At 36.6% G+C, this 13,509-nt stretch overlaps 1 protein-coding gene across 3 annotated transcripts in view; it reads right to left on the bottom strand.

Annotated features, from left to right (window-relative positions):
- esr2a (estrogen receptor 2a) overlaps nt 1–13,509 on the bottom strand; it is a 135,536-nt gene that overhangs the window by 58,137 nt on the left and 63,890 nt on the right. The window lies entirely within an intron of this gene.

Raw genomic sequence — 13,509 nt, 5'->3', positions numbered from 1 at the left:
GTTCATCGTAGGGCTGGAAAGTTATGGCAAAAATAATAACGATTATTTTTGATTGATATTGAAATCACAATTAGTAAAACAATTATTCAGTAATTTGAAAAGATTAGTTTTTATTATACCACTAAAACGCAACTAAACAAATATAATTTGAAAGAACAGCTGGTTTTAATACAATAAACAAGTAAAAGAATAATAAATTTAGATAATAGCGATAAAAAAATAAAATGTTTTTCCTTTATTTTTTTTAATTCTGTTTTTACCTTTTACACAATGTGTGTTTTTGTGTCAAAACATTTTGTAAAATGTTCGTTATTAAACGCAAAAACCCTTACATGTATTGGTGCTATACATTCTTGGGCAATTTCGACCAGTATTTTAAGTCAATGCATAATTGTGTAAATGTGTCAAATAAGTGCTCTAAAAGTACTTAGTATGCTTGTGTAAGGTACTTTTTTGAAACCGTTATTTTGTTAGTGCAGTCAGACCGGATGTTGCACACAGCGCTGCTATTGTGAAGAGTGCTATTGTTCTATGTTTGATGTGTAGAGACGACTTCAGGTTTTATATAAAAACAAAACAAAACAAAAACTAAATTAAGCCTCTCAAGTTGCGACCGCTGTCCTGTTTATACATTGATCTTACATCGATGGTGTCGTCCACAACAAATGAGATGTGTTGTGGGTGTATGGATTGTTCTTGCGAGCATTAGATCCGTAGTTGAGTCGCTGTTTCAAGTGGCTGTGTTGACATGGCTTAGTTCAATTTCAGAGCGGGATGGTTAAGTGTTTCGGAGACGAATGACCGGTCCCGGACACGTTATTTCCCCAAACAAATGTTCCTACTCCTCACAATGACAACATTTTACTTACATGTATGTCAATTTCCATGATATTCTGCAATTAACAGTGGATTCCCTTTTATTGACCAATTCTGTGATTCTGTCAGCGGGTACGTGGTCACTGAAATAATATGTTGTACTTTTTTTGTTGAGTTTAGTGATTATAATTAGGCATACTAGTGCTGCGTCAATTAAAAATTAGCAACCATGGTGACATCCCAAACTTCGGTCTTTTTTTTCCCACTCATTCGCTAGTCATCCGTTTCGCAGTTACAAACTCAGGAATTTGTATGCACGTTGCGCAGCTCATTAATCATTGTTTTACAATTATAACATTTTAATTATGGTAGTGATAAGCCAAAATCGTGTTTAAAATTTGATTAATGACTTAACTCTCATTACCCATGTTCGTAGCTCGGGCAGGGCGCATATAGCTAGACACAAGTTACAGAACGACGACATATTGCAGACAAATCATGAAACACACCGCAAAGTTAGATAATTTGAAGCTTCCTGGTTTCACCTTTGTGCGTATGACTGAGGAGTCACTTGCTCTTAGCGGCAATTAAACTGTAAGTAATACAAGACCAAAAGTTTGGTGAACAACAAGTCTACTAAGAGGACACTGTCTTGTTCCATTAGTTTGCCAATAAACTGGAGTTCAAATCCAACATCCAACAAACTGACTACTAAATCAGATGAGTCAAAGGAGGAGGACAACTAAAAAAAAAAAAAACGGCGAGACTTGTGCTTCTTAAATTGCTATTCGGGGGTAAACGCAGATGTTGTGCGCCCATTAGAAGCTTTGACCTTGACTTTGAAGCTGCCTTGTCATACATGCATTGTGGGAAAAAAACTCCCTAATGTTCATCCTGCTGCAAAAACCAATGGGAAAATGCTTAATTATTGACATCTAATCCTAGGTAATGGTGAAAACACAAATGGCTCCTAAATGGTGGTGATGATACAACAATGCACTACTATCAAAGCACTATCGGCGACGTTTACGGTAGGGGTGTGAATTTTTGTGAACCTAACGATTTGATCCAATTACGATTTCTCGATTCAAACCGATTCTGGTTTAATATTCATAATGAAACTTTTTCAAAACAGGTTACAGGTTGCATGGAGATGACCCAAAAATGTATTTAAAAATATATATTATTCTAAGAAAAAAATTAAATAAAATTATATATGCATGTATATGGATGGATGGATGTCTACACACATATCCATCTACCGCTTATCCCTTTCGGGGTCGCGGGGGGTGCTGGAGCCTATCTCTGCTACAATATACATGTATATACTGTATATACACACACATATTTACACTCACATGTATATATATACACACACACACATATTTACATACATACACACACACACACATTTATACATATTTTTTGTTTTTATTGATTTTTGAAAATTATGAATCGATTTAGAATTGGGATGAATAAAAATCGCAAATCGGAATTGAACCAATATTTTTCTGCACCCCTAAAAGGTAGTACAGGAGTCAGACTGAAATTAAAAAGCTAACGGTGCCTTATTTGGGGGCTCAATCAATGCAGAGTCAGCCAGCTGCAACAAGCGCTTGTAATATTGTGCAAAAAATTTATTGTAGCAATGTAACGTGCTGACAGAGGCACACCGAGTCTGATGCTCTTGTTCAACTTGTTTGCCGACCTTAACACAGCGGGTAAAACACTGCATACACATTTTGCTGCTGTGTTCCTCACAACTTACTCATTAAGCACCAATCACAAGCAAGGAACCCGGAATTCTCAGCATCAACATGACACAAGTAAGTCTTTCTGTTTTGCACATACTCTTTGTTCTGTATTGCAGCTGTGATAACGATCACAATTACCTGTGGATTTTATTGAATTTATTACTTAGTTATTTTATTTATAAGATTGTTTTAGATTATTAGTCTGTTCAATTTTCATGTTACAAAATTCCATAAAAATGAAGGCATTTTTTTTACCTTTACTTTTGTACATCCTTTTACAACTACCTATTTTATTTTAGTTCAAGGGGCTGTTGCTCAAAGTTACATTTTTTAAACCAAAATATAACAAGAACACCACCAGCTAGCTTATTTTAACATTAGTGGTTTGACAGAACATATACAATATATTTTTCAAAATGTCAATCATTTTCATAATTACTAATTATACTGAATAAAAATTGCTTCCTGGCAAGAAGAATCTGTCTGGCGTTCAGGCTTGTTGCTCACTGCTGTTTCATCCAAACTTGTTTCGTCAGCATACACACAAGAGCAATCCACCAGACCGGTTTGCAAGGTCAGTTAAAAAAGTTGGAAGAGACAACATTTTTTACAGCAGATTCCTAAAAAAACACTCTAGTCCTGTCACATAGAGCAGTGCTTCCCAAACCTTTTTCACCAAGTACCACCTCACAAAACACTTGCCTCTCCAAGTACCATCACAATGACTAACATTAAAATACTGTCGCGTAATAGGCATAAGTATTCATCAAAAACATGGCAGAGGTTTTATTCAACAAGTATATCTAAAATTATTGGACACTAACATTACACACAGTTTGAAAAGTAACCCTGTTTGAATACAGGAAAATAAATGACTTTACTCAAACAGGCTTTAGATTAAATTTAACAATGTGGACAAAATAGGTCAAATGTGCAATGCAGAGGATGCTGGATGTCAGGAATATACAAACTAAGAATAATAAAAACGGGGGAAGTCCGGCCCTGCGGTCCTTAAAAATGTAGCCCCCAAAATAATTTACTTGAATAACACTGAATTACTGTAGATATTAACAATTATTTATGAGAACTTTGGTTATTTATTCACTGAATTAATTTGTCTTACAGATAGAGCAAAGGAAATTAACTAAATGTTTTAGAAAGTTAATGACTATAAAATGGACAAGGGTGGGATTAAATAAGATCTGCTTCATCCTACTCCATTTTGGACATGTTGTAATAAGAAACTACAACTATGTGATCCATATTTTAAAACTAAAACCATAACCATAAAAATGTGTTGTTATGATAAGCTATATTTAATGTTAGTTAACGTTAGCTAGCCAGATCGCAATCATTAAATACTGTAAATTCCGGACTATAAGCTGCTACATTGCATGGCAGCTCCCGCCATCAGTGTGTGAATGTGTGTGTGAATGGGTGAATGTGGAAATACTGTCAAAGCGCTTTGAGTACCTTGAAGGTAGAAAAGCGCTATACAAGTATAACCCATTTATCATTTATTATTATTTATTACTATGCTTTGGACCCTGCGGCTTAAAAATCGGTGCCGCTAATTTATGGATTTTTCTTCGCTGACTGCCATAATGCAAATAACCAAAGACAACGAAAAGGTGTGTGCTTGGGCACCATCTTTTGAACGAGTTCGCTCTGCAGTGCCCTTCTGTTTAGAGCTTTCAACCGGAAGTAAAAGTGCCATTCCGTCTTCAAGTTGTCCATAGCGTTTCTACTCTTATGGATTCTTCATTCATCACTCCAAGCAACATGTCGCACGGCAGTAAAACGGCTGATTAAACAAGACAGAAGTCATTGTCATGAAACCAATAGCTGCGGAAGCTAGCCCTCCAATCAGCCAAACAAACTCAATAACTCCACTGTGACAATTTTGAAGCTGAAACAATACATAAAGAATGCCATTGTAAGTTAATAATACCAACTACACTTGTAAACGTGTTAGTATATTCGCTAACGACGCTAGCTTGATTACTTTACGACAGCACATACAAATATGCATGGGACGGTTAAGTAAGTATGAATTGTATTAGTTATAGTGTAAAACTTACAAACGTTGCTTGGAGTGATGAATGAAGAATCCTTTCGAGCAGAAACGCTATGGAGAAATATACTTCTGGCACGAAACAGGAAGTACATTGTCAGCCCGCAACACCTGTAGTGAGCAAACACGTCCAAAAGATGGCGCCATAGCAAAAACAATAACCCACCTTTTCAGTGTCTCTGTCGGCGTAATATGAAAATTATCTGTTGAATACAAAGCATTATGTCCATAAACTAGCCGCACTGTTTCATAAGCTGCAGGGTGCAAAGCGTTGGAAAAAAGTAGCGGCTTATTAAAGTTAAAGTACCAATGATTGTCACACACACACTGGGTGTGGCGAAATTATTCTCTGCATTTGACCAATCACCCTTGATCACCCCCTGGGAGGTGAGGGGAGCATAGTCCGGACAATACGGTAATAATTCAGTGTTAATATTTGAGTGGGCGCCTATGTAGTGGAAAAGTTGGGCACCAAGGTGAAGAAGGTTAGGAAACGATGTTGCAAACAGCCCCTTTAAAATGTAAACACCCATCCCTACTCCTTAGGGACCTATAACAGAAAGCACCATGCAAAGCATCCCCACTATACACACACGTATTCAATTGAGGCTAATGAAAAAATACTACATCAAATATGTTTTATGCACAACACTAAAGTAAAAATGTCAATGGCAGAAGTCATACCAGAAATTAAACCGTTCTCAGCACACAAAAGATCAAGGCCAATGCCATCATCCCTCATCCCCTGCCTCCTTTATTTTACGGATATCAAACGGCTGTGCACCAATAAGCTGCACCTTCCCAAGTTGGAGAGTGTGCTGGTCAGTGGGAGTCAATACTGTGAATTGCTCTAATGAAAATATGGAAACACTGATAACATACGTAGTAAAGCTAACTCACCAGCTCATTTGCTACCTTCTTGCTGCTAAACTTTTTTAAGCAATGAATGTCCTTTTTTTAAAAATATATCCAATTTTTTCTACAAATTTTAGCATTCACTACTGCGAGATGTCCACAAATATATACCACTACAGTACAATAGGTGATCCAGGGTTGCTATGGTAGTAGAATTACAGTTCTCTTTATTAAAATGCCAGTGTGCCATTAACAAGGCAGTTGTTTTGAGGCTAATTTATGGCTGAATGTGTCTTTTTTTTCTACACATGCAATTAGAAATGGCTCCGAATGTGAGTTAAGTGACTACTAGCATTTTAATGTCTGGGCCAGACTTTTTTAAAGCTCCCAGGCTTCCCCTGAAGTTGTAAAGTTGAATTTTATTACAAACAACTGTGGTAGTAAACATGCATTTGTAAAAAAAACAAACAAAAAAACGAAAGATATGCTCAAAAGTTGTGTTAATGAATGCTTAAATTCGTACAAATTGTGTAATTTTAGCAACAATGCTAACACTAACAACACAAGAGAGGTGCCCTGGCTGGTCCAAAGTTACTATCGACCATTTTTGTTTTAATAATAGACGGTATGGGGTTGATATGACAAAGACAGTGATGTTACTGTGCATATCAACATGATTTTGAGTAGGGATGTCCGATATCGGACCGCCGATATTATCGGCCGATAAATACTTTAAAAAGTAATATCGGAAATTATCAGTATTGGTTTCAAGATTATCGGTTTCCAAAAGTAAAATTTGTGACTATCTAAAACGCCGCTGTGTACACGGACGCAGGAAGATGTACAGAGTGCCAGCGCTACCTTTGCGTACTGGCCCAGTCACATAATATCTACGGCTTGACACACGCACTCGCAAATGCAAGCATACTTGATCAACAGCCATACAGGTCACACTGAGGGTGGCCGTGTAAACAACTTTAACACTGTTACAAATATGCCCCACACTGTGAACCCACACCAAACAAGAATGACAAACACATTTCGGGAGAACATCCGCACCGTAACACAACATAAACACAACAGAACAAACACCCAGAACCCCTTGCAGATGCTTGTTTTCATTCAGAAAAATCTACCTCTCACACGTGATAAGGAGAAAAATAATTAGCCCACTCTTTGAGCTTCATCTGTTGCACAAATAGACTAATAGTTTGGACTGAGTGAAGCTGTTTTATTTATGTTTTGTGCCTTTTTCCCCATGCACTTTAAAGGATGGCTGTGTTTTCTACTAGTCTAGACTGAAGCAGTTTATTAATGTTCATGCACTTTAAAGGATGGCTGTGTTATCAAGGGGTCACCAACGCGGTGCCCGCGGGCACCAAGTCGCCCGTAAGGACCAGATGAGTCGCCCGCGGGCCTGTTCTAAAAAAAAAAAAAAATTAAAAAATTAAAAATTTTTTTTTTTTTTTTTTAAATTAAATCTACATAGAAAAAACACAAGATACACTTTCCATCAGTGCATAAACACAAACAACCTCCCCCATGCACACTCATCCACACCCACTCACACAAAAGGGGTTATTTCTTTCTGCTACCAATATTCTGGTTCCCACAACATAGACAACACATCTGCAAGTGACACAGTCCCTGAAGCACACATGATTGTATAGGCTGCTGGTCCACTAAAATTTTCATTAATTACTATTTTTTATGTAATTATTTTTATATTGTTTTACTTTCTTTTTTATCCAAGAAAATGTTTTTTATTTATTTATCTTATTTTATTTTATTTTTTAAAAAAGGGCCTTATCTTCAACAGACCAGGGGCCGTACTTATCAAGCTTCTTAGAATTACTCCTAAGAAGTCTGCTAAGAGTTGACTTAAGAGTAAATAAATTATTCGCTGAAAGCTGCACTTAAAAGTTAGTTATCAAGCGTCTTACTCACACTTTCAGCGAAGTGTAGGACTGAATCTTAAGTGTCACACTCAGAGCTGAATTACGACATTACTATGTGCCGTAAACGGAATTTTAGGTGACGTCATTTCTGTGTCCATAGAAATGACCAATCACGGAAGGGAATCCGTTGTCTAAGAATAAAGAAATATCTTGGAAATATTTAAGTGGACAATGGGAGTGTATATTTTGACAATAAACTACAAAATAATACAAAACAAACTAGTCCCCGCCGGCATTCACGCTACCGCTCCCTCTCTTCTATCGCCCACACACTCACTGACGTCACTCACCTCACGGCCACACACATACGCTACTGTCATAACATTTTCTTTCCAGTTCATTAATTAGGCAACTAATTTGAAACTGGTGTGGGTGGCTCTATATATACTAGCCCACTGCAGACACATGCAGAAATCAACAAGGAATCGAAAAGTATTAAATCTGTGACAAAAATAATATCCGCTCTGTCTAAACGATACCGTTTGATCAGCTGCTCGTCATCAAAAAAAACCAAAACATTGTTCCGTTCCCTGAACGTTCGCGCACGTCTCTCTCGCCTCAGTGCCATCCCCTGCTGGCAACTCCTAACCACTTAAAGGCCTACTGAAACCCACTACTACCGACCACGCAGTCTGATAGTTTATATATCAATGATGAAATCTTAACATTATAACACATGCCAATACGGCCGGGTTAACTTATAAAGTGACATTTTAAATTTGCCGCTAAACTTCCGGTTCGAAACGCCTCTGAGGATGACGTATGCGCGTGACGTAGACCGGGGAACACGGGTATGCCTTCCACATTGAAGCCAATACAAAAAAGCTCTGTTTTCATTTCATAATTCCACAGTATTCTGGACATCTGTGTTCGTGAATCTGTTGCAATCATGTTCATTGCATTATGGAGAAGGAAGCTGAGCAACCAAAGAAGAAAGTTGTCGGTGCGAAATGGACGTATTTTTCGAACGTAGTCAGCAACAACAGTACACAGCCGGCGCTTCTTTGTTTACATTCCCGAAAGATGCAGTCAAGATGGAAGAACTCGGATAACAGAGACTCTAACCAGGAGGACTTTTGACTTCGATACACAGACGCCTGTAGAGAACTGGGACAACACAGACTCTTACCAGGATTACTTTGATTTGGATGACAAAGACGCAGACGTGCTACTGTGAGTATGCAGCTTTGGCTTCTAAACATTTGATCGCTTGACCGTATGTGTGCAACTTTTTTTTGCGTATGTACGTAACTTTTTTAAAATATATAAGCTTTATGAACCTTGGGTTAGGTGAACGGTCTTTTGGGCTGAGTGATTGTGTGTGTTGATCAGGTGTTTGAATTGTATTGGCGTGTTCTATGGAGCTAGGAGCTAGCATAGGAGCTAGGAGCTAGCATAACAAACACGCAGGTGTTTTTATGCAGGATTAATTTGTGGCATATTAAATATAAGCCTGGTTGTGTTGTGGCTAATAGAGTAAATATATGTCTTGTGTTTATTTACTGTTTTAGTCATTCCCAGCTGAATACCATGTACCGTGAGTATGCAGCCTTGGCTGCTAAACATTTGATAGCTTGACCGTATGTGCGCGTCACGTACGTAACTTTTTAAAAATATATAAGCTTTATGAAACTTGGGTTAGGTGAACGGTCTTTTGGGCTGAGTGATTGTGTGTGGTGATCAGGTGTTTGAATTGTATTGGCGTGTTCTATGGAGCTAGGAGCTAGCATAGGAGCTAGCATAAAAAACACGCAGGTGTTTTTATGCAGGATTAATTTGTGGCATATTAAATATAAGCCTGGTTGTGTTGTGGCTAATAGAGTATATATATGTCTTGTGTTTATTTACTGTTGTAGTCATTCCCAGCTGAATATCAGGTCACCCCCGGCTCTCACAGCGTCTTCCCTATCTGAATAGCTTCAACTCCCCACTAGTCCTTCACTTGCACTTTACTCATCCACAAATCTTTCATCCTCGCTCAAATTAATGGGGAAATTGTCGCTTTCTCGGTCCGAATCTCTCTCACTTCATGCGGCCATCATTGTAAACAATAGGGAACTTTGCGTATATGTTCAACTGACTACGTCACGCTACTTCCGGTAGGGGCAAGCCTTTTTTTTATCAGATACCAAAAGTTGCAATCTTTATCGTCGTTGTTCTATACTAAATCCTTTCAGCAAAAATATGGCAATATCGCGAAATGATCAAGTATGACACATAGAATAGATCTGCTATCCCCGTTTAAATAAAAAAAAATCATTTCAGTAGGCCTTTAAGACACTTCTGAAGGTCTCTTAAATATCGTGGAGAGTAGGAGTGATTCTTAGACTTAAGAACGTTGATAAAAAGCTTTTATTCTTAAGTTTGAGAGTAGGACTAAATTTCGCAAATTCTCAGGACTTAAGTGTAAAATGGCACTCTAAGAAGCTTGATAAGTACGGCCCCAGGTTGTCAATGAAATTAGATTTGTTTAAAGGGTTTTTTAAACCAGGCCCAGTCCAGATAATGTCCAAGTCGGACTCAGCAACACACACCTTCATTCATGTACACAGAAAAAAATTAGGGAACACAACAGATTGCATATAATTTATAAACAAAATTACATTTTCAAAATAAGCATTTATGTACAGTCCAGATTATGTCCAGGTCACTCAAATTAGGGAACACAACAACAGATATCATATAATCTATAAACATAATTATACTTTCAAAATAAGCCTTTGAGGACTTCTCATCTTTTTTTTAATGTTTTTTGGCATCATTATCGTTTTCAACCATGTAACTTTCTAAAGTTAGAAAATACTGAATAAATGTTTTAAAGAAAGTAATACTAAGTGAATATCTGTTTTTGGCCTTAAAAATAAACATTTTACCGAGTACTATAATTAAATTGACTAAATCATGATTGTCAATGAACTCTCCTAAAATAACAGAAACCACATTAAGCTTCATAAACAAACCAATCCTTAAACACATTTTTTCAACTTCCACCCAAAACAAAGACACAATATGACAATACCAAAACAAATGCAGGGTGGATTCAGGCTCCTGACAACAAATTCGGCAATCATCTGACTCTGTCATATTCCATAATTTTAACATTTTCCCTGTGGGTAAGACGTTATAAATAATTTTAATTTGAAAATAACGATTTTGCACATCGATAGTGGTTTTATAGATTAGTTTTAATATGGCATCCCATGGCAACGGGCAGTCAAAAAAGTCCTCCCATTTTCCATTTGTGTTGTATAAGGCAGCCTTCAAAGATTTCTTTATTAAATAAAAATTATATATTTTTCTATTTATTTTAGTTCCTTTTTGCCAACTAGAATTTCTTATAAAAGGTTTACAAACTAATAATTTAGTAGTTCCATAATTAATTATTTGTTACCATCTTTTCCCAATTACTCCAGTTAGTTGATAAAATGAAAAGCTTGAGCAAGCATCACCATACATAGCTCTAAATTCATCGTACTTCATAATTTTACCATTCTCATTGATAATATCATTGACAAAAATGATTCCTCTTTCAAACATATTTTTCCAAAAGAAAGGCTTTCCATCTATTACAATATTAGAGTTCATCCATATTAACTGCTGCAAAATATCGTCTCTTTTTTCTGGCACATAAAATTGAAAACACCACTATGAGTGGATTGTTTCCTTTATGAACCCTGCCATGTTTCCCAGCAGACTCTCTGGGAGGGGATCACTTGTAAAAAAGGATACAATTTATTTTGATATAGTACATGTTTTTTGTCCAACAGGACATTTGTGTACCACTCAATGTTTAAATACATCTTTGGAACAATTGATGCTTTTAAAGACAGACACATAGCTTCAAGGTTGAGAAGTTTCAGGCCCCCATATTCATACTCATTGTACAAAATCTTTCTTTTAATCTTTTCTGGTTTGCCGTTACAGACAAAATCGTAGACCCTCCGCTCATAAATCTTAAAAAAGTTTTGTGATGGAGCTGGTAATGACAAAAACAAATAAATAAATTGAGGAATAATTAACGAGATGGCAATAGACATTTTACCATACAAGGTTAGGGATTTCCCTTTCCATAATTGCATAATTTTGTCCAGCTTTCTTAGTCGATTATCAGAATTTACTGAGCCTAGATCTTCCAGATTTTCTGGGACAACAACACCAAGTATGTTAACTGGTCCATCTGTCCACAAAACAGGCACTTTGCATTCCATTCGAAAGGACGTTCCCTTTAGATTTCCGATCCTTAACATTTTACATTTATCATAATTAAGCTTAAGGCCAGATTGCTGTGAAAATATGTCCAAAAGATTAAGAAGGTTCCGCAAAAAATGAGGAAAAATCTTATCTTTGTGAATCAGCCTTTTCTGACATGAACTTCATCAAGAACAAACACAGAACACGCCTCACTGATGCACATCTGCAAGACTCACTCAGAGTTGCAGTGTCAAGTTACACACCAGAGTACAACACACTAGTTAACAGCATGCAATGCCAGGCTTCCCACTAACTGACAAAGAAACAGATAACAGATTTGGTGTCCAGTTCAAAGTGTGACATGATTTAAAAATTTGAGAGTTTACTTTTGTATTTTACATGAGTTACTATTTGTACAAACATGGTGCAAAGTAATTCATGATTTTTTTTTTAAATGTTAGTGGCTCGCTAGTTAAAATGGGATATTGTGATTTCACAAGACTGTCTTAGAAGTGATCATTTGAAAATGTTCAATTTGAAAAATGTGCACTTAGAGAAAATATAAAAATAAAGTGTTGCATATTGATATTTATCTGTTTCTATATATATTTATTGTGAGAAATCATTAAGATGATCAGTGTTTCCACAAAGATAAATATCATTAATTATTAATAATAACAGAGTTAAAGGTAAATTGAGCAAATTAGCTACTTCTGGCAATTTATTTAAGTGTGTATCTAACTGGTAGCCCTTCGCATTAAAGAGTACCCAAGAAGTAGCCCTTGGTTTCAAAAAGGTTGGTGACCCCTGGTCTAGACTGAAGCAGTTTTTTTATTTTTGTGCCTTTCTTGTTTTTATTTGCACATTTTTGTTACTCATACGAATACGTTAAGAACAGGGCAGATTGAGCCCAGATTATAGTATACTTTGGACTGAAGCTGTGTGTCTTCATTTTTTTTGTAGCTGTTTTGAGGCATGTTTTTAAAAAAAAAAAAAAAAAAGCACTTTGTGATAGTCAAAGTACAGTGTTTCCCATAGTTGTAGTGGGTGTCAGGATTATTTCAGGGAGAGCATGTCCCAAATTCCAAGCTGCTGTTTTGAGGCATGTTAAAAAAAATTGTGACTTTAATAATACATTTGGCAGTGCCATGTTGGCATTTTTTTCATAACTTGAGTTGATTTATTTTGGAAAACCTTGTTACATTGTTTAATGCATCCAGCGGGGCATCACAACAAAATTAGGCATAATAATGTGTTAATTCCACGACTGTATATATCGGTATCCCAACTCATATGGAAACAGGGTTTGTACTTTCATAGCTGTATGTAGAAATGGCACCGCTGAAGTGGCAGCTGGTTGCAATCAGCTCTGTGCACTTTTTAATGTCTTTTGTGTCCTTGGTGTTCTTTAATGTTTCATTCTTGTTTTCAGGTGTTTTTAACCTTATTTTGTGTGAATGTTTAGTATCTGCACTGCCTTGTTGGTTAAATAAACTCTTATCCGTCTAGGAACATTTGCCTACACTTGCTTTTAGATGCCAATACTGGAATACCAGGAGCCATTTTAAAACAAGCTGAGCAACTGTATTACATTTTTTTTTAGCTCCTAGGCTCCCCCTGTAGTTGTAAATATGAATGTTCTTTTTTGGCCATTGTGATTAATACAAATACACAGCACTGACTTTTGTTTTAAAAAACAGGATCAGAAGCTGCTGAAGCCAAGCCAACTGATATAAGTCTTAAAGTGTGTACATACTAGCAATTATGGTGCGACCACAGCGTCAGGTGTACTTGCTGGTTCATCAATATTATTGAAGTAGATGATATAGTTGCCATGGCAATGACAGTTATCATTCTCCAT

The sequence above is a fragment of the Entelurus aequoreus genome, linkage group LG23, assembly GCF_033978785.1.
Source record: "Entelurus aequoreus isolate RoL-2023_Sb linkage group LG23, RoL_Eaeq_v1.1, whole genome shotgun sequence".
Taxonomy (NCBI): domain Eukaryota; kingdom Metazoa; phylum Chordata; class Actinopteri; order Syngnathiformes; family Syngnathidae; genus Entelurus; species Entelurus aequoreus.
This window is presented reverse-complemented; position numbering and strand designations above follow the sequence as displayed.